The sequence below is a fragment of the Cryptomeria japonica genome, chromosome 10 (assembly GCF_030272615.1).
Source record: "Cryptomeria japonica chromosome 10, Sugi_1.0, whole genome shotgun sequence".
Classification (NCBI taxonomy): Eukaryota; Viridiplantae; Streptophyta; class Pinopsida; order Cupressales; family Cupressaceae; genus Cryptomeria; species Cryptomeria japonica.
Window position 1 is genome coordinate 697,183,411 of NC_081414.1, and position 26,896 is coordinate 697,210,306.

Below are 26,896 nucleotides of genomic sequence, written 5' to 3' on the forward strand. Positions count from 1 at the left end.
TCAGAATTCAAGCAGTTGAGATCTTGAGATTTGTCCTTCATGAGAAATGGGTGTGTATGTGTGGATTGTATCCACCTCAATATCTTCAGTAATATAAGAACAACTATCCCACTCATATTCATTGGAATCAGTTTTAGAATCACTGCCCCAGGTTACCTCACTATATTTGATAGGTATATTGTACGGTGAGAAAAGATCACTGATATTTGACACAAGTTTAGTAGCTTGTTCTGATTCAGGATTGGTGCTTTCTCATATTCTTTGAATTTATTCCTACACCATTTCTTTTCTATGAGTAGAAATTTCTTTAGGTTGTGGCTCAACCTTGGTTTGATCAAGTTCTTGTACATGATGTACTTTTTTATAAGAAACTTCCTCCTTTTGAATAGCGAGCTCTTCTCGGTGTCTTTCATTTTCTTGATGCTTTTGCTCCTTCCATGTCTTTTTCACTGCTTGGTGTAGTGCTTCTTGCCATGAGTCTTTATTATATTTTTCTTTTCCTTCCATTGAGGTAATTTGATGGTGATTTTTCTTTTGCACAGGTGAAATATGTTGGCCATACACAAGTCCTATTTTGTCATTTGCAAATTGTGAACGAAGTTGTAGGGGTTCTATGATGCCTTCTTGATGCTTGCCAATAGGTCCTTTTCCTTTGTATCCCATTGCTTGCATGATCTAGAACCCATTTCCATACTATTTTGTTGGTATGACCACTTCTATGGTAGCAAATCTGACTTCTTCTTCATCCTTGTATAGCCAACTAAGGATGTCTTTATCTTCCGATTCGTCAACCAGCATGCCCATTTGGATAAATTAACCATCAAACTTGGTGATGGGTTGTGTTTCCTGATGTCTTGATGTGGAAGGTTCTCCATAAGACCTCGATGAAGTTGGCAATTTAGGTAGACATAAGGGTTCAAAAGAGTACTCCCCCATGCCTTGGTCCTTTATTTGCATCTTTTTCTTGAAGTTCATGGATAAGGACTTGAGTTATTCTTGATGGTTGGATTCTAGGGAAGCTTGGGCCTACCTATTGTGTGAAACCAGGCTATCTTGAGCTTCCCCCATAGCATTGCTATACTGAAAAGGGTTATTATCTACAGATATTAAAATTTCTTGTCCATTGTAGGGGAACTTGATACTTTGATGGGACGTGGAAGGCACCGCTTGCATTTCATGGATCCATGGATGACCCAATAGTATGTTAAGTGTCAAGTCTATGTCCAAGACTTGGCACATGGTGTCTCTTTGTACAGGACCTACCTGAATGGGTAGTATTACAGTTCCTTCAGATGACCTCTCTTCATCATCATAAGCTTTGATTGTGATTTTCTATTTGGGATCTATAGACTGCTTAGAGAAGCCCAATGCACAGATAAGCTTTAGAGTACATATATTGAGACCAACTCCTCCATCTATTAATACCCTTTTTACTCAATGTTTATATACTAAGACCTTGATATGTAGTGGGGTATTACGTAGATGATTCAAGGAGACATCATCCTATTCAGAAAAAGATATGTTGTGTGGTACCATCATAAGGGCCACCATGGCTTGGAATCGATTAGGCCACCATGGCTTGGAATCGATTAATACACAGATCATTTGGAACAATTGTTTTGATAAGAGCTTGCTCCAAGATATCCTTGTGTTTTGGTGAAAGTTTGAGCAACTCAAGTATAGATATCTAAGTGGGTGTTCTTTGTAGTTGATTGACCAAGCTATATTGAGTATTGGGGAGAGTTGTTGATGTTGATGTGTTCCCTTTCAAGATATATTTTTGTGCTCTTATGGTCGCATTTATTGACACATGTTCTTGTTTGTCTTTGATTTTTATGACATTCACTTGATTGTCATATGTTGATATGTGAATGATGGTGCTTTCGTATATGTGATTAATATGAGCTCCTTTGGTGTTGTTTGATGTTGACGCTCCTCCTTTGTTGTAATTGAGAAGAGGATTTTTGAAAGCTTCATGGTCATTGTTGACTCTAAATTTTACTTTGAAAAACCTTATGGGAAATTTAGTGATGGGGGACCTACTACGCGGAATTCATTGAATAACCTCCGGATTTGAGAAGCCAGCTCTTCCTTGGGGGTTTGGGAAAAGGGAAAAGAAGGAAACTTAAAATAAAATGATCTATACTGTGGAGGTGATGCGCCAGAACATTTCATAAAAAGAAGATAGCATATAAAACCAGGAAACACACAATTTTAAAGCCTATTAAACAATCTACATGCCCAAACAAAACTATAATTAAGATACAATTAAGACTCCTTTGGAAAAACATAAAGTTCTAAACATATATCATGCATCCACCAGATAACAAGTGTAGAACATAGTTTAATCGATAGAGTATTAGATAGATATCTCTAAAGTCATCAAAATATAGGAAAAAGCATAGAAAAAACTATTTAAGCATCCAAAAGAGACAATCAGAAAGGCCACAAGCACAATTCTGATTAACCTTCCTCTTGGGAAACTATAATAGCTAAATTTTATCTAAGAGCCTTGATTGTTTTTTTTTAAAGTTCTGAACCTCTACAACAGGGAAAAAACAAGCATAAATAGAGCCCGTGGCTCTGCCAATAGCTCTAAAGTACGCCAAACATGCATAACCGCCCCTGAACAAAAAAACTAAGTTGTGTCATTCTGCGAGGTCACACCCAACAAAACAGCCCCGAGGTTGTTGTTTTTCTTATTTGCGATGATCTTCATACCGGCCCGAACAAAAAAGATTTTGCTAACCATAGAAGAAAATGCAGCAAGCAAGGAGACCTCTTCTAAAAAACTTCTCAAAAAAGAAATGAATATGCCAGCGTGAAGATGCTAGGTGTCCCTTTCCCGTTTGTGCTACAAGGTGGGCCCCGAAAAAAGCCTAGTCAGCAAAACCTCTCCATTTGTCATCATCACACTACTCCAATCCTCAATTGCAAAAAATGGACCATTGGGGGCAACGTCGAGATGACACTTGTCCTATATGCCACGTACTACTAGAAAGCTAAGAGAGGAAAAAAGGATACTCTGACTGAAAAATCACCTCCGGGATTTTAATGTGAACATTTCTTGGCAACTAAAAGGGGAAATACTGCCTGCAGAATACAGGAACCCAAAATTGCTGGTTCAGAGACCAAACTTCATGCTAAGATAGGATGGAGTAGGTCGGAGACCTACTGCAATAACAACCAATCGTCCTTAGAAGGCAACGCTTGAGCATCCAGATTCTGATAGTGTTGATCCAAACAGGTGACCTCACTGAATAGCAAGCTTGTGGGTTCATCATGGACCAACTTTAAAAGAGCATAGAGCTGGGCAAGGGGATGTAGAAGATGCTCTACGTCCTCGACTGAGACAGGGTCACTCAGGTTCTAGATGAAAGATCTATCTTGCTGTAGGTACTGAATTTGATTTGATAACTGTTCAACCCCTAATACAAAACCATCAACAGAGAAAGGGAAAGGCAAGCCCAGCAAAACAAAGCTTTCTATACGCTACTTGATTTCTAGGACAAATATTTGTAATGGATCTAGTGCAGCTGATATATGCATGACCATTATGTGGTGATTGATGAAAACATTCATCCTTTCGATCATCTGCTTGCGATCGGCTATTCGCTTCTCTCTTAGTTCATCATCTTGAGTTGCATACAACATTTGGATCAAGTCCTGAGCCACAGGGATCTTAGGACCCAAGACAACCATCAAACTATTTACTAGAGCTTCCGCTTCTACACAAAGGGATTGTGCTTCTTGAATGAATCTCAACATAGGTTGAAGCGAGGGGCCATATTGCTTAATCTTTTCCCAGTGTGAAACATACAATTCTACTAGAATTGCCAAAAAGTCTCGAGGAACCTGCACCGGTGGCAAAATGCTCAACAATCACGAGACCTCATCACCTTTTGAAATCACTTCTTGTTGCAGCTCCCTGCATTTGTTCTATTCAATAATCATCTGATTCTCTAGAGTGAGGATTTTGGTCTTTCCATCTTGCACCGTCTACTGAAGCTATGATGTTTAGTCTTCCTCATGTCCCAAAAGAGCCTCCACCTCTAGAAGGTGCTTATCAGATTGCCTGAGGCTAGCCTCTTTTGCTTTCAGCTCTACCTCAAACCTCATCTTTTCCTTGAACAACAACAATTGAGCCTCACGCAGCTATTGGGTGTAATCCTCCTTCAAGTGAACTTTTTCACATAGCTGCACTTGCACCTGAGTAGCATCTCTAGAGGCTACCTTTAATTTCTTAATCTCTGAGTCCTTCTCCTGCAACTCCTTCAGAGCTACATTTCTCATCGCCTCCTGGCCCTTCAACTGAGAGCTCACATTGTTAAAGGCTGACTGCAGCTCCCCTTTTTCTAAATTGGCTTGGGCCAGCAGCATTTGTAGGCAATTAATTTATGAGCTCTGTGCCTTATCTTCTTTTCTCTGTAGGGTCAAGGATTCTCAGAGATTGGCATTCTCTACTTGGATCTTTTCTAGACGGTGACTCTTTTTGATGAAATCTGATGATACAACTTTTGAGGTTTCCTCCATCATTTCTACCTTGTCTGAGGCTGTAGCACTTTGAAGGCTAATGCCGATAGCATGTAATGTGTAGTAATTCAGTCTCATTTGAGACTCTAGCTTGTCAACCTTGGAGAAAAAAAATGCAAAGAAAAGGCAATCTTTCTCCTCACTAAAATCCGTCTGTAGATGAGGATGGGCTAGACGGGCACCTTCCTTTTCTTTTTGCTTGCCCGTTTTACCAATGCAAGCAGTCTTAGAAAAAGTAACTTGTTGCTGGAAATCATCTGGGTTGTCAATAACTTGACCTGCAAAAGCTGCGCCAGGGGGGACTACAAAGGAAACTACGAAATAGGCCCAACGAAAGTAGTCTGGATGGGATGAGCCAGGGTTGATGGGGAAAATAATGGGACAAAGGGGGGATCTCCCAATGGAAAAGGGCTTGATGCTGTTCCCATAATCGGAGGAGGGGACTCTCCAAAACCCAACCTACGTGACATAGAGGTTGCTTTAGACATTTGCATGGGAAAAGTTGTGGGGATAAAAGAAAAGGCTGGGAAAGGAATGGAGGCTTGCTGGAATACATCTTGGGGTTCAACTGGTGTCCCAATAGTAGCCAAGGTGAGGGCAGTAGGAACTTGAGCTTACATTGTGGCAATGGGGAAAACGTAAGAAGCAACTTGAGTAGGAGACAAGGATAGAGGAGGACGTACCTAAGCCATGTAAGGCACTGACCATTGAAGATCTGAGGACGTCCTTGGGATTTGAGAAGGTGAACTCCTCCTTACTACATTAGGATATTGCCTTTTCTTTGGAGGGGAGTCACGTAGCTACTTCTCGAACTATCTTTTACCCGCCTGGGAATGGGGCCTACGAGCAGAACTATCTAAGGGAAGGAGAATTTGAGGCTTTGGATATTGCCCTTCAACACTTATAACCTCTACTCTCTACCACAGGGCAACCTCGAGGGATGAGTCCCCACATGAGGAGCTGTCACCTATCTCATCATCGGATTTATTTAGCTGACACCATTCCTACTTGAAATGCTCGTCCAAATGGGCATTGCCAATGTTAGCTCTAGGCTGACTCATCTCTTGTCAATAGACCCAAAAGCCTTCCCTCTTTTTCTTGGGCCAGGCTAAAGTTTTCATACTTTCTAGCATCGCCTGGGGAATAGGATTTGTGGAATTGAATCTTTGCAGGGGCAAATAAAAACACAACCATGGGGGGTGCCTTAAAATAGGAAAATCATCAGGACCCACATACACACTTGGGTCGTTAACCCGAGGGTTTGTACGCTCCTCCCATGAGCTCTGAGGCTCATACTTTATAGCATTCTTTCTCTTGCTAAGCCAGCCATCAGGGTCATAGCTCTAGGAGTCATCAATAATTACCAGATTGAGTTGCACCATGTTAGACGTCAGGACCTCCTCCACAATGTTCCTCTGTACTAGAGTGTTTGGGCCAATAGCCTTGTGATCTTCAGTAATGGAGGTATCATGCTTACCTGCTCCAATAGCCCTTTCAATTCTCACCATATGCCATGCGATTTTGAGAGCTAGGGTTCTCTTGGTAACATAGGTAGGCAGACATAATGGCTCTTTGGAGAACCCATACACTTGGATGAAGGAAAAGTCATGGCCTATGAACCAGTCACAGGGGGACGCTTGTTCTGCATCCAGTTCATCTGAACCTGGGAGAAGCGGGCTAATGGTTCATTAGGGATTGAAATGAGATATTTATGTGTAGGAGTCAAGAAGAAGTTTGAAAAATGATATGCATCGTAAGAGGCTAGCAAGAGGGGTGTCCAGGAAGACATTGACATTCTATTCCCTGACTCATCACAAATAGCCAACCGCATGAACTAGCTAAAGAAAGCTTCATTTTGGTGTAGGAGTAGATGGACTAAAACCAAAGAAAACCTGAAGCACCGCAACTGCTAGAATTCTGATAATTGCTTAGCTATGGCCCTGGCTATAGTGATTGAGAAGTCAAAATGAAAAGGTTCCCTTTGTTTCCTACACTTAAAGAGAAATCCCATCATTGCAGCTGTAATATCCCGATCATTATCATAACTGCACAACCAAGCAAGAGTAGAAGAAATGCCCTTGAGATCATCTTGCCTCGTGTCACTATATGACAGGGGAAACCTCAAAAGTCCGAAAGATAGACTTTGATTAAGCGTGCTTTGATAGAAGGTCAATGCGTCTCTCCTAGTGCCCCAAAATTCCTCCATTGAACTTTCTGAGAAAACCTTCATCCCTTTGAAAATTGGTTAGCACATCATGTCTCTAGCAGCCTCTAGAGATATCACTACCTTCAAGAGGAAGCCATTGATAGAATAGGTGGTGGGGATGAAAACATCAATGCAAGCCAATATGAGCTCAAGGCAATATGGGACCATGGGAACCACAAATTGGGGGGCACCACTATTCCAAAAATGAACTGCCATAGATTGTGGCTCTGCTCTATGATTGAGCATTCGGTTGCATGTGGCCTCTTTGAGGCTTTTAGGCTACTTGTGAACCTCGGGCTCAAAATTTTTTTCCAAGGAGTTCAGAACAACGGATGCATTCTGAGTGGTTTTTTTGGTCTTGATCTTTGTGTTCAGATACTCTGCCTTTGGGGGAATAGCATGTGAGGAATATGAGAGTTCCCCGAAGATGTCCACCCAGAAACCTCCATGAGCAGAGCCTGCGGGTGTTGCTTCAGCCTCCATTATAGGCTGTGACTTTCCTTCTTACAAAGTTTTCAACAATCTAAGAGGGAAAAGCACTTAGGTTACAAAAATATGATGAAATGAAGAAGAGAGAGTAACTTCACTCTTTAAATGCACTGTGTGCCTATATTTTCTCAAAAGTGAATGCTTAATGGCAAGCGCCCACCTATACGTGTGCCAACTCATTTTGCAGCTATAACAAACTCCTGAGGAGGAAAAGCGCCACCATCCCCGCTTCCCAAAAAAGCATTTAGTTAACCCACCGTTACTTGAATCCTCTTGAGGGAAAAGGCATGTCCAGACAGATCTTTTCTTTAATCGAGAGAATCGGCAGGCAGTGAAGCTTGCACAAGTTGAGACAGTACCGCAGAGGTTAAGTTTTAAACGCGATGTACCTGTACATACCCGTGGCATCCACTTACATAGGATCCTTCTTCGAGGTACCTGGTAGGACATTGCCAACTTTGAATCCAGGCTCATTCACTTGTGTGAATTAATGGAAAAATGACAGGAGCATTGGAGTTTGAGAAGGTTGGTGCCTCAAGTATTCATCATCTCGAGCTACAATTTTGCTATAAATGTGTCTTTTCAGACATTCCTTTTGTACAGTTCAAGCTACAACGATGGAGTTTCTTCAACCATGGATACTCCAGTTAGGCTTGTTAGTAGCAAAGCGCAGGTCACTTTCTTAGGGAATATCTCTGATCGAAGATTGCAGCTAATGATGTGGAGGAAAAATCCTTTGATGATTGATGCCATTAAGTGGGTGCTCAGAGAGGATTTTATCGATAATGTGGATCGATACGGGGTGAACAAAAACATCTGCTCACACTTCATAGCTTCACTATTGGATTGTGGTCAGGCTGGGCTGCTAGCTTTAAAGTTGACCAGGAATCTCTTTTCCCAAGACTACTTGGGCGGTTGGAGGATGTGATTGCATATCATGTCCCGTTCCAAGGGCTCCTGCTGCCATCTGACTTGGAAAGGTTTATCACTCACAATGAGAAAGTAGCTTGGAATTTGCTCACCAGTGGGCTGAAAACAATGATATTGTCTTCCCATCGATATTGTGTTGAGCTTGCTGTAGAATTCCTTCCATGTATCAATTTGATAGTCCCCGTCCTTGAAGATACCGAATGGTATATTGAATTCAGGGACTATATCTTCCCTCGGGTTCTCACACCACATAAATAGTTGAACCTAGTTGTTCTTTTCCTACCTAGGGAGCCTAGAAGCGATTCCGACCATGAGTGGTCAGAAGGAGGGGAATCTTCTGATAATGGCGAGGATTCAGACTTCCTGATGGATGAAGGCAAGGACGTAGAAAACCAATGAACCAGCGATGACCGACCTTATTTGATTATTTCTTTATCAATTGTAAAAAGGAGGGGCCAAGAGCTTGCTTTATAAATGTAACAAAAATACAAAAATGCTTAATATAACAAACTTTCTCTTTTTGCTCAACTTTGGCATTCTTTTCAATTTTCTTTTTCTTTGGCACTAGCTTGGGGATAAATGAAATAAATTAGGCACTCAAAAGAACTATTCACAATATATACATTATATACACTAAATGAAAAGAGAAAGCTTAGTGAAATGACTTGAGGTGGAAACCATTAATCAGAATCGAGAGGGGGTCTCCATTCATGTCTTCAAGTTTGAATGCGTTGAAACCTTTCACAATTTAGAATACGGAAAGGCCTTTCCCATAGACAATTGAACTTGGTGTGCTGGCCGAGCTTTGCCGCCCTTTCATTATACTTCAACACAAGGTCCCTAGGGCTGAAAACCAGTCTGGAGCTCTTTTTATTGTCAAACTACCTTTTGATGGTTTCCTGCATGTCTTGGAGAGGCGCAAAGGCTATCTCCCTTGCCTCTTCTAGCTCCATAATCTCTGCTAATCTTATAGCCATAGGGTCATTCTCTGCCACCTCCATGGACTTCAGTAGCTGTAGGGCTGGGATCTCTAAAGACGTGGGAAAAAGTGCATCTTTTCCATATACTAGCTTATATGGGGAGCTTTTTAGGATTTGTTTAGGTGTTATGCGATCTACCCATAATGCGCTTCTCAAATGATGGTGCCACTCCCTCTTATATTCAAAACCCATCCTTTTGATAAGTTTGATCAAGTTCTTGTTAGCGGACTCAACAAGTCCATTCCCCTGAGGATAGTAATTAGAAGAGGTTTTAAGATAGATACCTCTGTTGAGGGCGAACTGGGTAATTCGGGAGTCGGTGAATGGACGTGCATTATCTGATATGATGGTTTTGGGAGAACCGTATCGGCATGCCAGATCTTCTAGGAAAGCCAACACTTCACTTTCTAATGAGTTCCTCAAAGGAACAACTTCAGACCATCTGGTGAAATAGTTGGTGGCAGTCAGGATCCACTTATGTCTGGCCGAACTGGGGGGATTGATCATTCTGATTAAATCGAGACCCCACTGGGTGAAAGACTCTTCTACTGACACAGGCCTGAGGGGCATTGCTGCTTTTCTACCTCTACTAGTATAATACTAGGACTCCTTGCATTCTCTTACCATATTGTGTGTGTCCTTGAACATAGAAGGCCAAAAATATTTGGCTTGTGTAATTTTGATAGCAGTTGTAGGTGCGGAGAAATGGCCTCCTGAGGAGCCGTAGTGGAATTCATGTAGGATTTTATCCGCTTGGCTCTGACCTACGTAGCGAAGCAGGATTCCATCAAAATTCCTCTTGAAGAGTACTCTGTCTATCAAATGAAAACCGTTGTTTTGGAGCTTGTAAAACCTTTTTTTTTGGAAGGGAGCTCATCGGGAAAAATCATGGTCTTCATGAATTTCTTCCTAGCCTCAGTCCAACAAGCTTGTGGAGCATCAGGTGAAAACATGACAACCTCTTTTGTAGCCACTTCATCTTCATGGGGTTCATATCCCTGAACTATATATTCGCAAATGCCCCTCCCACGAATGAGCTTTGTTGGCTTGACATTGACATCATATTCCAAGATCTTAGTGATCCAGTTTGCCCTTTTTCTGGTGATGTCACCCTCCATAATGTATTCCCGGACCGCAAGATGAGCTACGTACACCGTAGTTTTATTACAGGCGATGAAATGCCTGAATTTCTTCAGTCCTTTCACTACGGCTAAGGCTTGTTTTTCAACAAAGTTGTATTTGGCCTCATACTCTTTGAGGGTCTTTGAAGGGAAAGCTATGTGATGCTCACCCCCCTTTTCGGTATCTTTCTAGGTTAGGACCATGGTGATGATGTACTGGCCAGAGAAGACATACATTATGAAGTCCTTTGACATATCTGGGTTAGACAACATGGGGGCTGAACAGATAGCATATTTGATTCTATCAAAAGCTCTTTTGGCTTTAGGAGTCCATTTGAAATGTATATCCTTTTTTAGTATTAGGGTGATGGGTCTTATAATTCTAGCAAAGTCTGAAATGAAATGAGTAACAAAGTTGACTTTACCTAAAAAAGTCTGGACTCCTTTTTTGTTGACCAGAAGGGGGAGGTCTTTTATGGCTTTGACTTTGTCTGGGTCAATGGAAACACCTTCTTTTGATACTATATGCCCAAGTAACTTGCCTTGAGGGACACCAAAGATGCACTTCTTTGGGTTTAGGGAAATCCCAAATTCAAGACATTTTTGGAAAACCAGCTCGAGATGATCAAAATGATCGTGTTGGTGTTTGGAAAATATGGTTAGGTCATCTAAGTATATCAAAATGATTGTGTTAATGAGTTCTTTGAAAGCCAAATCCATGGCCCTTTGAAAAGTTGCTCGAACATTTGACAACTTGAAAGGCATCTTCTGGTATGCGAATGTTCCCCATTTGGTGGTGAATGTTGCCTTGTGTTGGCCTTCTGGTTTTACCAGTACTTGGTTATACCTTGAGAAACCATCGAGCATCAAGAACATTTCTAACCTTGCCACCATGCTTAGTAATTGCTCCATTGATGGAAAAGGGTAGTGGTCTTTGAGAGACGCTTGATTCAGATCTCAAAAATATACACAGAGCCTAATATCTCCATTCTTTTTCCTTACGAGCACTAGATTTGATACCCATGTGCTATGTTTTATGGGGTAAACAATTCTTGATTTGATCAAATTATTTAGTTCCTGAGCCATGAAGGACTCAATTTTTGGGTTGACTGGCCTTTACTTCTGTCAAATCGGCTTAGCTCCATTTGCAAGCTCAATGGTATGTTGAATGATGCTAGGATTGTATCCTTTTAAATCATCATAAGACCAAGCCAAGATGCCTACATATTCATCACAGTATTGGGCCAATCTCTTTTGGCCTTTAGGGGAAACGCCTTTTCATACCTTGAGAGCTCTCCCACTTCCTACCAACATTTCTGTATAATCCCCTTTATTGGTTGTGAGCTTCCCCTTATCATTTTTGGTGTCATCATGGTCAAACAGGTTCTCCAGAGTGATCAAACCGTTAGGAAGCTTGTTGGATTTCAGTTGGATGATCTAATCTCCGTAGGCTTCTTTCACCTTAGGTTGCAACTGATCTATAAATCCTCCTGAGTTTTGGATGAATAAAGCGATCTGCTCATCGCTCTCAAAAACTTGCTAGTGAGTATCATTATCAGGAATATCCAGGCCGATGACTACACAAACTGCTTGGGGGCCAGTGAGTAAGTGTGTGGCAAGGTCAAATTGTGATCCAATCATGGCCATCCGGTCAACAAAAACATTTAATTTCTAGGGGATGCTTACAATGTTGAAAGAATCAAAACTCTCTATTAGATCCCACATTCTGGCATGGTAGGATCTCATACGGACGTGTTTGGCACTGGATATCCCTTGAACTTGATGGACAACTAGCTTAGAGTCGCCAAGGACCTTCAATTTTTTAATGCCCATCCTCTCTGCCAAGCTCAGGCCTTGGATCAATCCCTCACACTCTGCTTCATTGTTAGAACATGCAAATTGTAACTAGAAAGGCTTTAAGATCTGTTTGCCTGAGGGAGGTGTGAGACAAATTCTGGCTCCAGAGCCCATCTTGCATCTTGCACCGTCGAAGTGCAGGGTCCATAGTGCTGAAGACAACTGCTCATGGGAAAATGGTTCTTTCGTAAGCTTTGAGATGATTTGGTTTTCATAAAAAATGTAATAGGTACCTAGGCCGGTGGTAGGGTAGTTAGAAAAAGGATCAAAGTCTATGAATTCATTCAGGAAAACTTCCTGCTTGGGTGGAATCTCCCCAGTCACTTCTTCATCTTCTAAGAGTTCCACCACTTTTCTTTCCTCATTTGATATAGAAGTGTGAGTAGGCTCAAAATTAATCATGGCCTGGTCAGCTACATGCTCAACATGGAGGGGTTCTGAGAGGATTTTTAGCTTGGCGTTGTGTTGGGTGCATAGGATGAGATGGGACCAGTCTAAGGACAGATAGCTTCCTATTTTAGTAGTGAAGTCTAGGGAAAGAGAGAGCCCGAAAATAGGAGGGATGTCGATGACCACTACTTCTTGGGACACCATAATGCTAGGACATCTGAATAAGGTTAGAGGAAGGCTTTTAATAAGACCTATGGTTTGGACCCTATTCCCATCAAGTTGCCTAACCCCCCTATTCAAAGGTTCATACTTGATGTTCAACACCTCAGCGATTTGCTTAGGCATGACAGTGGTGCTAGCTCCAGAATCTATCATGGAATTATGTAATAATTTATCTCCAACTATAAGGGTAAGGTAAAATGGGTTTGTTTTAGGCTTACCTTCTAGTTGAACTTTAGGCGGCAAGACCTAATTAGTCAACACGGTTGGAGAGTGTGACTTGCCTGTTGCGGGTTGGAAACCCATTTCGTTGATCTGTGGAGACTTGGGGGTGCTCCTGCTTGCATCTTTTCTGCCATTAGATAGGGCCTCTTTCAGCTGGTTCTTTTGCTCAGGAATACTCAGGAGATCCCATTGAGAGACATGAGCCAGATCTTTCTTCAGTTGTTCCACCACGTCTACTATTTGAGGTGTGGGAATATTAGGCTCCTTCGGATTAAAGGGGATGAACTCTTTTCTCAGATAGGTAGAGATGATCACCGGTCGTTCAACAAATTTGTCTACGGGCATTCCCTTTTGAAATTTCGGCATTCTCCTTGGTGAAACACCTTTTGGAGTGGAGGTTATAATCTGACTACATGAAGGGGGCTCCATCCTTTGAAGTGGATGCGTTATTGGTGAGCACGACATCCTCGTCCTCCATAAATGAGAAAAGTGCATGGTCTAGAGTGATCTTTGTCTCTTTCTATGACATACCTTGCATTTGAGCGATGAAAGCCACATTATCCATACCCAAAGATGTATACACAGACTCATCCGACATCATGCCTAAACTTCTTTGTTCTGCGACCTTTTGTTGCAAGTTACCTCTTGGGCAATTTCTCGGAGCATGAGAATTGTTACATGGAAAGCACTAGGAATTGGTATCATCTGCAAGGTTATTTTGACCCACTGTTAGCTCCTTACTAGTGGTTGGATAGATAGTTTGCAATGGATTTGGGACTGTGACTATCTGGCCATTCAGCTGGGAAGGTTTGTCAGTACGATGATTTGTATGTTGATATGGAGGTCGATTCCCTTGGAAACTCTACTGGAAGGGAGGTTTGGTGGGGGAGACTTTGGCTCTCTTTAGATTGACAATCTCATTGGAGAAGGACCTTAGGAGATTCTTCATATCATTGACCTCGATAGCCAAAGAGGACGGTGGGGGAGCGGGATATGAATATATAGACTGTGAAGCAAATGTACTGGGAGTGACTTCTTCTAAGGCTTGAGGAGATATCTCAGGAAAAACTGGCATGATAGGGCGAGGAGCGAGCTTCCCGACATTGATTAGGTTGTTTTCCGCTTGGAAAGCTATGTCGAATGCTTGCGGGAGAGTATTGCCTCCTAGAGACTGAATCATCGGTGATATATCAAAATTGAAAGCTTTTAAGTAGAATACGAAAGCCATATCCATCGGGGGGTGAGCAGACAAAGGTACCCTCTGCCAGGTTTGCTGAAACCTTAGATTAAAATCAGTTAGTGTTTTCTAAGGGGCCCTCTTTATTGTGATCAATTGGTGCATCAAAGATGATCTGTCGGCCTTATTGAAGAACCTCTGAAAAAACGGTCTCCCAATTGATCCCAATCTCCTATAGTGTTAGGGCCCAATGATATGAACCAATCCAAAGCTCTTCCTTTGAAAGAAGCTATGAGCAATCTTAATGCCACATTCTATTTAGTAATTCCATGGATAGTGCAGACAGTGGCTACATCTTGTAAATGCTCCCTAGGAGTTTTATGACATTCTCAAGTGAACTTGGGCATGACTTTTATCGTAGCTGTAGGAATAGCTCCCCAGACCACAGGTGGAGTTGGGGGAATGAGGGGGCTCTTGTTATCCTAGGTAACAAAATTTCTGGGGGGAATGTGTGCCATTGCTACGCGAGTGACTACAGGGAAAGTGGGAAAGCTCTGTGAGGATGAAGATGTGGTTGAATGCATGGTCACCAGAGGTGGTAAGAGAAGGTGAGGATTTAAAGCTGTCTGACTCCTGGTAATAGGCCTATGACTCATAAACTAGCTTAGAGTTATATTTGAACTTGAGGTCCCATCGGGCGTGCTAGAAAAAGAACCGTTGACTCTAAATTTTACTTTGAAAACAAACAACCTTATGGGAAATTCAATGATGGGGGACCTACTGCGTGGAATTCATTGAATAACCTTCGGATTTGAGAAGCCGACTCTTCCTTGGGGGTTTGGGAAAAGGGAAAAGAAGGAAACTTAAAATAAAATGATCTATACTATGGAGGCGATGCACCAGAATATTTCATAAAAAGCGGATAGCATATAAAACAAGGAAACACATGGTTTTAAATCCCATTCAACAATCTACATGCACGAACAAAATTATAATTAAGATAAAATTAAGACTCATTTAGAAAAACATAAAGAAACAATATCATGCATCTACTAGATAACAAGTGTGGAACATAGTTTAATCGGTAGAGTATTAGATAGATATCTCTAAGGTCATCAAAATACAGGAAAAAGCACAAAAAGCCTATTTAAGCATCCAAAAGAGGCAATCACAAAGGCCACAGGCACAATTTTGATTAACCTTCCTCTTGGGAAACTATAACAGTTGAAAATTATCTAAGATCCTTAATTGTTTTTCTTAAAAGTTTTGAACCCCTACAACAGGGAAAAAACAAGCATAAATAGAGCCCGCGGCTCTGCTGATAGCTCCAAAGTACGCCAAACATGCATAACCATCCCTGAACAAAAAAACCAAGCCATGTCATTCTGCGAGGTCACACCCAGCAAAACAGCCCCAAGGTTGTTGTTTTGCTTATCTGCGATGATTTTATACCGGCCCGAACAGAAAAGATTTTGCTAATCATAGAAGAAATTGTGGCAAGCAGGGAGACCTCTTCTGAAAAACTTCTCCAAAAAGAAACGCATCCACTAGCGCGAAGATTCCAGGTGTCCCTTTCCCGTTCGTGCTACAAGGTGGGCCCCGAGAAAAGCCCAGTCAGCAAAACCTCTCCATTTGTCATCATTGCGCTACTCCAATCCTCAAACGCAAAAAATAGACTGCTGGGGGCAACGCCGAGATGACACTTGTCTTGTATGCAACGCACTGCTGGAAAGCTGGGAGAGGAAAAAAGGATACTCTGATCAAAAAATCGCCCTGGGGATTTTAATGTGAATAGTCACCATTGGTTTTATGACCATCGACTATTAAGTGGCCCTTGTCTATCATGTCTTGAACTATGTTCTTCAGCCTCATGCAATCATTTGTATTATGCCCCTTGTTTCGATGAAAATCACAATAATGTGAGTCATTCCACTAGGGTGGTTTGAATTGGGGTTCAAAGTTGCTTGTGGCTAGCAATGTGATGATCTTATTTGCCAATAGCTCTCAAAATGCTAATTCTAAAGTTTTTCCCAATGGCGTGTATATTCGTCGATATGGGAAAGTATTAACATTGCCCCTTTGGTTTGCATAGTTCCCTTGGCTATTGTTGTTGTTGCCTTTGTTTGATGTTGAAACTCCTTGGTTGGTATTTTGTTGATAAGTGTTAATGATTTTATTAGCACTTTTTTGATCATTATTGGATGGTGGGTTGCATGATAAAATCAACACTGGTTGTTTAGACTTCACATTGTTGGCATCGATTACCCCATCATTAACAATGTTTTTGTTCCTTGTCCAAAATCTGGACTTGTCTGAATTGTTGTTATTGTTTTTCAATTGTTAAAGGTGTTATTGTTTGATGAATTAACACCTTCCTTAAAGAACTTCAATGTTCCTTGCTTGATGGAAGCTTCCTCTACTTGGATAGCATTTTCTATTAATTTTGCAAAAGATGGTATACATTGTAGTTTGAGTTGATAACTCATCACTATTTAGATTGTCTATGAAGATTTCCATCTTTTCCTTTTCAGGCAAATCTCATGGATATCTTGAGACCATGTGCCTCCATCATTGTAGAAACACCATGAATGTTTCATTGTTCTTTTGTTTCGTGTTACACACATCCAACATGGTGATTGCATGTTGGATGTTATAGGAGTATTCTGTTATGAATTTGTTCACCAACTCATCAAATGATCTGATGGGAGGTGTGAGTTTTTACAACCACTCCATTGTTTGCCCTCCCAAACTTCTTGGGAATAATCTCATTGAGTATGTGTCATTGTGAACAAACTCTAAGCTCATGGTACAAAATTCCCGGATGTGATCACGGGGATCACTCTTACCATCGTATTTGTCATACTTTGGTATATCTAAATTTGGGGGAAAAGGTACCATGTTCAATCTCCTATCAAAATAATAAGGACAAATATTGTCTAATGAATATCGTACCGTGGTCCCTTATTGAATGTATTCCATTTGTCTTTAAGTGTTTGGAGTTGTTGTGTAAGAGTAGATAGGGGCACATTTGTCTTTTGATGGGGAACTTCCCCTCGTTCATTAAGATTGCCCTGATTGTGGGCATGGTATTGTTCATGAGTGATGTCTTGTTCATGGGTGTGATCTTGGTTGCATATGTTTTCTTGATCACGTGTCTCTTCTTCTCTCTGTTGTTCTTGGTAAGCATAGTTTCTCGCTCTTGTTCTTGAAATTCTCTCATTTGTATTCCTTAAGTTTCTTGTGTCGAAATCCTTAGGAATATTGACTCCTTTGCTAGTTAGCATGAGTAGATATTTTTTCTTATCTATTTCTATAAGCCTTTCTACAAGCTTTTGGAAAGCTACATTTTCTTGACATTCTTGGAGAAGTTCGTCGGTGATTTTTGTTTCTCCCATATTCGCATATTCATCAAAAAGATTGGATAGTCTACAACTCATACTTGATTTTAGTTGTGATTCCTTCTTCGTGTTTCTCTAAGATCGAGTAACAATGGGCATTAATGTATCTCTACTGTAGTGAATTCTTCTTCTCCTATTGGGGTTCTTGGGGGATTTCGTGGCTCAAGTCGAGCTTCGTTGTAAGTGATAAGAAACTTTGGAAACAAAGCGGGGTTAATCCTTCCTCCACTATTAAGACATTGGTTGAATGCCTCTTTCTGAATGTAAGCCCTACTTCTCAAAGGTTCTTTGTCAAATTTGTTGGTTTTTCCTTGGATATACAACTGCATATGATGCAAGAATGTGCAATGTGATGTAAAGAGTTTACGGTTGATATAGATAAATTTATGCCTTTTGATAAGTGCTTTAGAACTAGGTTGTCTCTTCTTCAACTTAGTCTTTTGATGAAGACTTCTTTTGAAAATATGGGGAGTGGTCATACTCAAACGATCAATGTTGATGTTGATGTTTGGATATGGATAGTTTGTTTTGGAAAGTCAAGTTTACTTGTCAAGTAGAAGTTTAGTTTGATTCGCTTCTATGACTAAGTGTGTCAAATGATATGAGTCAAGTTTCATGATCTAGAAACTTAATTTGACAACTTGAGAACCTAACTAGTTATTGTTTTGATAGGATTTGTTGGATGGTGGAACCTTTGATCATTGTTCTGATACTCCTTAATTTTGTTGGATGAAATTTGATCTCAAGCTAGTTGAAGATTTGAAAACTCTTTCCAAGAGTGCTTTGTTGGATTCAGAAATTTCTCACTTATGATCCCATTTTTTGAAGTTTCGTTGCTGGATTTGTCAAAGGACCTAAAAGGTATTCAAAACTATTGATGAAAATTTAACAAGGTGACTAGTTTTCTCTCTGTTTTTCACTAATTTTTACCATGCACTAGAATAGAGACCTGACGCGCTAAAGGATGTACTCAAAGCGCTACAAAATGTTCCAGATGCGCTATACTGCCTCTCAAATGTGCTATTTTATACTATTTTATAATATAATTACTGGATAGGTTATGCGCTAATATGTTCCTTTGAGGTGCTTATGATTGGTATAAATGCGCTATAATATGCTTTGGATGTGCTAGGCTGATGCGCGCTATAGTGATGTTGACAAGTGCTACCTGAATTCTTACCAGTATTATACTGATCATGCGCTAATGTGAGTAATGAAGGCTTTAACTTTTGGTTAAAATGCGCTATAGGATTGTTGAGATGTGCTAGGATGCTCCTATGTGCTAACTGTTTTGATAATTTTATTTTGATGTTTTTGCTGTGATGTTGAGAAATAAATTTTGTGACATTGATGGATGATTTTCTAAAAATAACTTGAAAACACAATAGATAGAAGTGATAACAACTTGTCCATGCTAAACAAATAGTGTATGTTCTTTTGAGGATGTTTTCAAATCCTCAATGTTTTCACTGGTTTGGATTACAAAAAGAGAGATCAAGCAGACTCTTTATTCAAGGGTCATTGACAATATCATAGCCCACTAGTCTCGATACTCCATCTGTTAGGGTTTCAAGCAAATCGAAAGCAAATATGAACTAACAATTATATGCAGATTTAAATACAAAAGATAAAGAAATAAAATAGGACACAGATAACACAGAGATTTAACGTGGTTCACCCAAAATGGGTTACGTCCACCATACACAACCATCCAATCTTTCTTATTATCCAACAAAAATAGTACATCAACATTACAATGCCTTAAAGCATCCCAGCTGCTTATAACATGCATTTTTCGGGCAACAAACAAAGTTGGCCTTTTTAGGGTTTTATTACAATGTCGGTTTTCATCTACAAAAAAATGACAATTTTTTTTTTCTCGGGGGCTCCCGCCCCTGAACCCCCACTTTTCTAGGGGGCTGCCGCCCCTGAACCCCTGCTCGGGGCCCGGCCCGGCCTTGGACCCCGACAAGGATACATGCTAAGTGTACAGTACTTTTCTGATCAATTGCCACATTTCAACACCATCAACTCAAACGACTTTGTCACCCCCTCGGGGGAACCCGTTTTTTTGCCTTTTGCCAGAAAATAACCCAAAGTGAATTGCTTCACAGCTAGGTAGTTATCTTGGGAGATATATGGTGAGTAATCTTGGGGGCAGATTCTTCACCACCTTTGCACTATGATATTGCCAATGTTTGGCAACTAACTCGACTCAAAGTTTCTAATGCTAAGGTTCGTAATCAGACTTCTGTTTGGTCTTCAGTGATAAACTCCCTCGAGAGGCTTCCCAACCTTTAGAACAAAGGCTTTACATATCTTAAAGATACTGGGGGAAGACTAATCATTGAGCAAAACCGTTAGAGGGGATTTTCATCAGCCTCCACATTTGATTATAGTGGATTGAAACACTTGGCGATAAAGCCATTTCCCACTTAGGTCATTCCCCTCTCACCGACCTTAATGGCACCCTAAGGGAAACTCGAGAGGGCAAGCCTTCTAAAGGATTTAATTGCTTGAAGTCAAAGAAAGCATGAAAGAGTGGTTTGGTTTTTTGGTCACCCAATTAAGGGGAGAGCATATACCTAATAGTTTTGATACTTAATGTAAGTACATATCCAATAGCCAACAAGAAGAGGGGGGGGGGTGAATCATACAAACTTAATCTTTCATAAAACATTAGATTCAACCTTGATAACATATACTTCTGTAATATAACCAAAACTGCTAAACATGCAAACTCAAAAGCATATGAACATCATAAACCTCATAACACCAGATTTAACGTGGAAACCCAAATAGGGAAAAACCATAGTGGGATTTCGGACCCACTAAGAAATATACTCTTCTAGAGTATGCTTGGTTAAAAGCAAATCCTGTTAAATATTACAAACACATTGCTAGATGTGACCCGGTTAAGGGATTTCCCTCAGATCAGTTAGGATCTTCACCTTGTTAGAAGTGACCTTGTTAAAGGATTTCAAACACTCAATCAGAATGTCACCTTGCTAGAGGGTTTTACAAATAAGACTGTTAAGTCCACTTGGTTAAGAGATTTTCTGTCACTTTCATAAAAATAACAGTAATAAAAATCTATCTGCAACTTCACATCTAAAATGCTAAAGAAGATTCTTATTCGCTCAATACAATCTAGACATAGAACTAATCTTGTCCATCTGCTGGGTTTCTATACTCTGTTATTCAAACAGGTCTTCAAGCTTCTGTGCTTGGTAATCAATATGTAGCATCCCTGTGCATACATTTTCCCGCATGCATTGTTTATCAATAGTTCCCTATTTATAAACAATTCGCCAACCGCTTAATCTCCTTGATCACATTTTCCATGATCAATCATAGCCATCAGATCTTCAAACTTTGACCAGGTTCAATGTATCCTTCGATCTGAAAATGTTTTACCCTGCCTTGGAACTTACATACATTTCTCGAAACTTGTGCTAGGGTATTGCGGTTCAATCTGAGCTATAGATCTTCATGCCGATTTTCTTTTGCCATAGATTTATTAACAAATTTCATGCATTACATACCAATCATTTAATTAGTTCCAGCTCATCAGCTTCCTTCATTAAATAACGCATGTAACCATTTAATGTATTCTGTTACAGCTCGGTTACAACTCGGTAACAACTCGGTAAATACTAAACTTCACTCAGTAGACATTCTGCCTTCATTAACCGATAGAGATAACCTTAGGGTTTATTGACTAGGTTCTTTAGGGCTTACCGACTAGGTTCTTTGCTCGGTAACATAGTATAGTATTAACCTTACAATTTACAACATATGTATGATGTTAAAACAATCTAAACATCATGATCTCATCACTGTCTGACTCGGTAATAGTTGCCCATTGAATACCTTATTCATCCCCTTATTCATCATATTCTTTCTATGTCTTTTACTGACATCTTTATACTCTTCAAATCATACTTCTCAAGATATGACAACATCATACTGAATTAGAAAATCCATTTCTTGACATCAATGACAAAATAATAATATCAAGACAGTAAATATCCTTAATCAGTTATATCCATAATCATCAACAACCTTCTCAATATCCTTATTGAAATGCCAACAATCTCCCATTGTCTGTTATAATGCCAAATGCCAACAATCTCCCCTTTGACATTGATGGCAAAACCAATTGATTTGACCTTAAAAAGATTCAGATTGCTGTGATTCTGAAATGCTGAAATGCTCTCTTGCTGTCATCAGAATTCTCCCCCATACATTAGACTTCTCCTCTTTTCTCCAGTCTTCTCCGTCTTTTATCAATCTTCAGTTTCAGTCTTCTCCCCCTTTGACAACAATGCCAAAAAGTAAAGAATTAAAACATAATTTCTTCCTTTATGAAGTGAATTCCTACTGTAATGAGTATCAACTAAGTCTCAGTCAGAGCATTTTGTCTTCAATTCCTGTTCCCTATATTGTATCCTACACTATTTCCTATACACCTTTAGAAAACATCCTAAAGTGTGTAAATCAACATCAACTCTTAAAATATATTCGATAGAGTCATTGAATTGATGCTTTCACCGAACTTGGTCAGTGAGTAGAAGATAGGGGTAGGACCCCTAACTTACTTCTGAGATATTCAAAAGTGTCCCTTGGTAGTGGCTTGGTGAAGATATCTGCTATTTGTTCCTTTGTGCTAACATACCCCAACACCACTTTCTTCTCTTGAGCTTCTTCTCTAAGATAATGATATTTGATAGAGATGTGCTTTGTCTTAGAGTGCATAATAGGATTCTTTGAAATGTTAATGGAACTAGTATTGTTACAGAATATAGTGACAGGCTTGGTAACTTTCTCATTTATTCCTTCCAATAGTTGTTTGATCCATGCTATGCTGGTACAATTCAATGCTGCAGCAACATATTTAGCTTCTGCTATTGACTGTGAAACACATCCTTGTTTCTTGCTAAGCCAACTCACTAGTCTTTCTCCTAAAAAGAAAGCTCCTCCACTTGTGCTTTTCCTGTCATCAATGTTGCCTGCCCAATCAGCATCAGTATAAACTTTTAAATCAAAATCATTTCCTTTCTGATATACTAAGCCATAATCCTCTGTGCCTTTCAAGTATCTAAAAATTCTTTTGATTGTTGTCATGTGTGTTTTCTTAGGATCTGCAGAGAATCTTGCAACTATACCTACTACATGTGCTATGTCTGGTCTACTGTGAACAACATATTGTAACTTTCCAATCATGGATTGGTAAAGTGTCTCATCAACAGATGCAAATTCATCATTCTTTGATAGTTTACAGTTGGTAGTCATAGGAGTACTTACTGGTTTTGAATCCTCCATTCCAAATTTCTTCAAGATTTCCTTTATGTACTTGGATTGAGCAATGAAAATCTCATTTTTCATTTGCAGTATCTGTAAACCTATAAAATACTTTATCTCATTGATTAATGACATCTCAAATTCTTTTCTCATTTCATTTCCAAAGTTCTTACAAAGAGAGTCATTTCCACAAAATATAATATCATCAACAAATATGGCTGAGATCAATATTCCATTTTCATCATTCTTCATGTACATATTGTTGTTCTCACTTGTCCTTATAAAACCAATCTTAATCAAATAAGAGTGCAATCTTTCATACCATGCTCTAGGTGCTTGTTTCAGACCATATAATGCTTTGTTCAATTTACATACGTGATCTTTATTATTGTCTTCAACAAATCCTTCAGGTTGTTCAATAAAAACTTCTTCTAATATTCCATTCAGAAATGCAGATTTGACATCCATTTGATATACCTTGAAGGTTTTGAAAGCAGCATATGCCAACAATGTTCTTACTCCTTCAATTCTAGCCACAGGTGCAAAAGTTTAACCATAATCAATTCCTTCTTCTTGAGCATAACCTTTGCAAACTAGTCTTGCTTTATTTCGAATGACCTCTCCTTTTTCATTTAGCTTGTTTCTAAAAATCCACTTTGTACCGATTATATTTTTGTCCTTTGGTCTTGGGATTAGTGTCCATGTGTCATTCTTCTTGATTTTATCAATCTCTTCTATCATAACATTTATCCAATCTTCACTGTTAAATGCCTCTTTCACTATTCTTGGTTCAAATTCAGATATCAGACATGTGTTCTGTCTCAGTTTGTTCCTTGTCATCACTGGATCATCCTTATCTCCTATAATCTGACTTGGTGCATGATGTCTTCTAACATACTTGGCTAATACAGGCTCAGTAGGCTCTGTATGATCTTCTTCATCACTCGGTAACTAGATATTCTCTTCAACAGATTTCTCGGTAAAACTTGTCGGTTGAACATAGACAAATTCATCATAATCTTCTGGTTCTTTGGAATTTCCTTCATCATTTCTTTCTACAAATTCATCAATTTTCACATTTGCACTTTCTACTATTTTGTTAGATAATTTGATCAGACATTTAAATGCTTTACTTCTAGAAGAATAACCTAGAAATGTTCCTTCTTCACTTTTTTGATCAAACTTGCCATTTCTATCATCTTTGTGTACATAGCATCTACTTCCAAAGATTTTAAAATAACTTACATTAGGTTTCTTGTCATACCAGATTTCATATGGTGTCTTCAAAGTACCTTTCTTTAGTTGTACATGGTTCAGGGTGTAAACTGTAGTGCTTATTGCTTCTCTCCAAAATGTTTGTGGCACTTTCTTTTCAATCATCAATGTTCTAGCACAATCTACAATAGATCTGTTTCTTCTCTCAGCTATTCCATTTTGCTGTGGAGTTCTCGGTGCAGAGACTTGTCTTTTAATACCATGATCATTGCAGAATAAGTTGAACTCATCAGATGTGAACTCTCCTCCTCTATCTGATCTAAGACATTTCAGTTGTCTTCCTGTTTCATTTTCAACTCTTGCCTTGTACCATTTAAACATTTGGAAAGCTTCTGATTTTTCTTTTAAAAACATTACTGACATCATCCTTGAATAGTCATCCACAAATAATATGAAATATTTATCACCATAATAACTTTGAACTTTCATAGGACCACAAAGATCAGTGTGCACAAGATCTAAAATTCTCTTAGAAGTGTAAGACTTACTTGTAAAGCTTGATCTTGTCATCTTACCCATCTGACATCCTCGGCTGATAACATTCTCAGGTTTTTCAAGACTCGGTAGACCTCATACTCGGTGCTTCTTACTTATTTTGACCAGATTATCAAAATTTACATGACAAAACCTTTTATGCCATAACCAGGTATCATCTATCTTTGCATACAAAAACTTGTTTCGAGTTGAGTCAAGGTGAAATGTGTTACCTCTTTTTTGTGTCTTGGTAGTAGCTAACTTTCCATTCTTGTCATGAACTTTGACAATTCCTTTCTGAAATTCTATTCGGTAACCTGTGTTGTTTAGCTGTGCTACACTCAACAAATTTTATTTCAAACCTTCAACTCAATAAACATCATTGCATCTTGCATTGTCAAGAAGTGTTATAGATCCTTTACCTTTCACCAAACATGGTGCATCATTACCAAATCTTACATAGCCTCCATCATAATCTTCTAACATAACAAACTTGTGTTTATCACCTGTCATATGATGTGAGCATCCACTATCTATGATCCAAGAATCATTAGTATTTACGTGAGATATTAGGGCTTTTTCTTCATACCTTTCTTCATCTGATCCATCTTTGATAGCCACATAAACTACTTCCTCTATATCAGTTTCATCTGATTTATCATCATTGGATTCCTCATCAACTTTTAAGCATGTCTTTCTATCTCTTCTTCTGAAGTCTTGGTGTCCTCTGTAATGATTGTCTTTCTGTCTGTTATCTCGGTAATCTCTCTTTTCAGTAGAATCTTTGTTAGGACAGTTAGAAGCCATATGTCCTATTTTATCACAATTGAAACATTTCAAAGGTAGTTTTCCTTTATACTTACCTTTGCCTCTCGGTAACCTTCTGGCTAATAGTGCTTCAAACTCTTCCTGCTTTCTGATTTCCTCATATAGTTTGTGTACTTCTTCCATGTTCTTACGAAATCTTTCACTTGCTCCACTATGATCTCCTTCAGAGTACTTATACTTTCTTTCATTGTAATCATTAGATTCATCAAGATGAAAAGAACTAAATGTAGATTCAACTTTATTTATTGAAGATCCACTGTTATCAAAGTTACTTAACTCAAATGCATGTAGCTTACCAATAGTAGCATCTAAAGAAACTGGCATATTAGGTACAAACCTCAATTCATTGATTGCAGAGACTCTGATTGCATAAGCTGGTAGAAGGGCTCTTAACAACTTAATTGTTATATCCTTTTCTTCAATAGTTCCACCTGCTCCTTTGATTTGATTGACAATCTCCTTTAGTCTTGTACTGTACTGAGTTATGTTCTCACCTTCTTTCATCCTCATAGATTCAAGTTGTCCTCTTAGACTATCTACTTTTGCTCTTTGAACATGTTCATCTCCTCCATATACTGATATGAGCTTATCCCACATAGCCTTTGCATCATTGTAGCCTTCTAGATCATTAAACTCTGAGTCGGTCAATGCAGATGTTATTTCAATCATTGCTTGGATATGTTCTTGCTTTTCCTTTATCTCTTCCACTGTCAATGGATAGGTGCTCGGTGTGATGAAATCATTCTCCAGATAATATACAACATATTCTCCAACTCCTGATAGGTTCAGGTTCATCCTTTTCTGCCATGTAGAGAAACTTGACTTGTTCAGCTTCGGTGCATCCCTCTTAGACATCTTTGGATCTATGCCTCAAGTAACTTTAAACTTTTCTTCCAGAGTCCAAAGCTCTGATACCAATTAATAGTTCTGATACTTAATGTAAGTACAGATCCAATAGCCAACAAGATGAGAGGGGGGGGTGAATCATACAAACTTAATCTTCCATAAAAACATTAGATTCAACCTCGGTAATATATACTTCTATAATATAACCAAAACTACTAAACATGCAAACTCAAAAGCATATGAACATCATAAACCTCATAACACCAGATTTAACGTGGAAACCCAAATAGAGAAAAACCACTATGGGATTTCAGACCCGCTAAGAAATATACTCTTCTAGATTATGCTCGGTTAAAAGCAAATCCTGTTAAAGATTACAAACACATTGCTAGATGTGACCCGATTAAGGGATTTCCCTCAGGTCTGTTAGGATCTTCACCTTGTTAGAAGTGACCTTGTTAAAGGATTTCAAACACTCAATCAAAATGTCACCTTGCTAGAGGGTTTTACAAATAAGACTGTTAAGTCCACTCGGTTAAGAGATTTTCTGTCACTTTCATAAAATAACAGGAATAAAAATCTATCTGGAACTTCACATCTAAAATGCTAAAGCAGATTCTTATTTGCTCAATACAATCTAGACA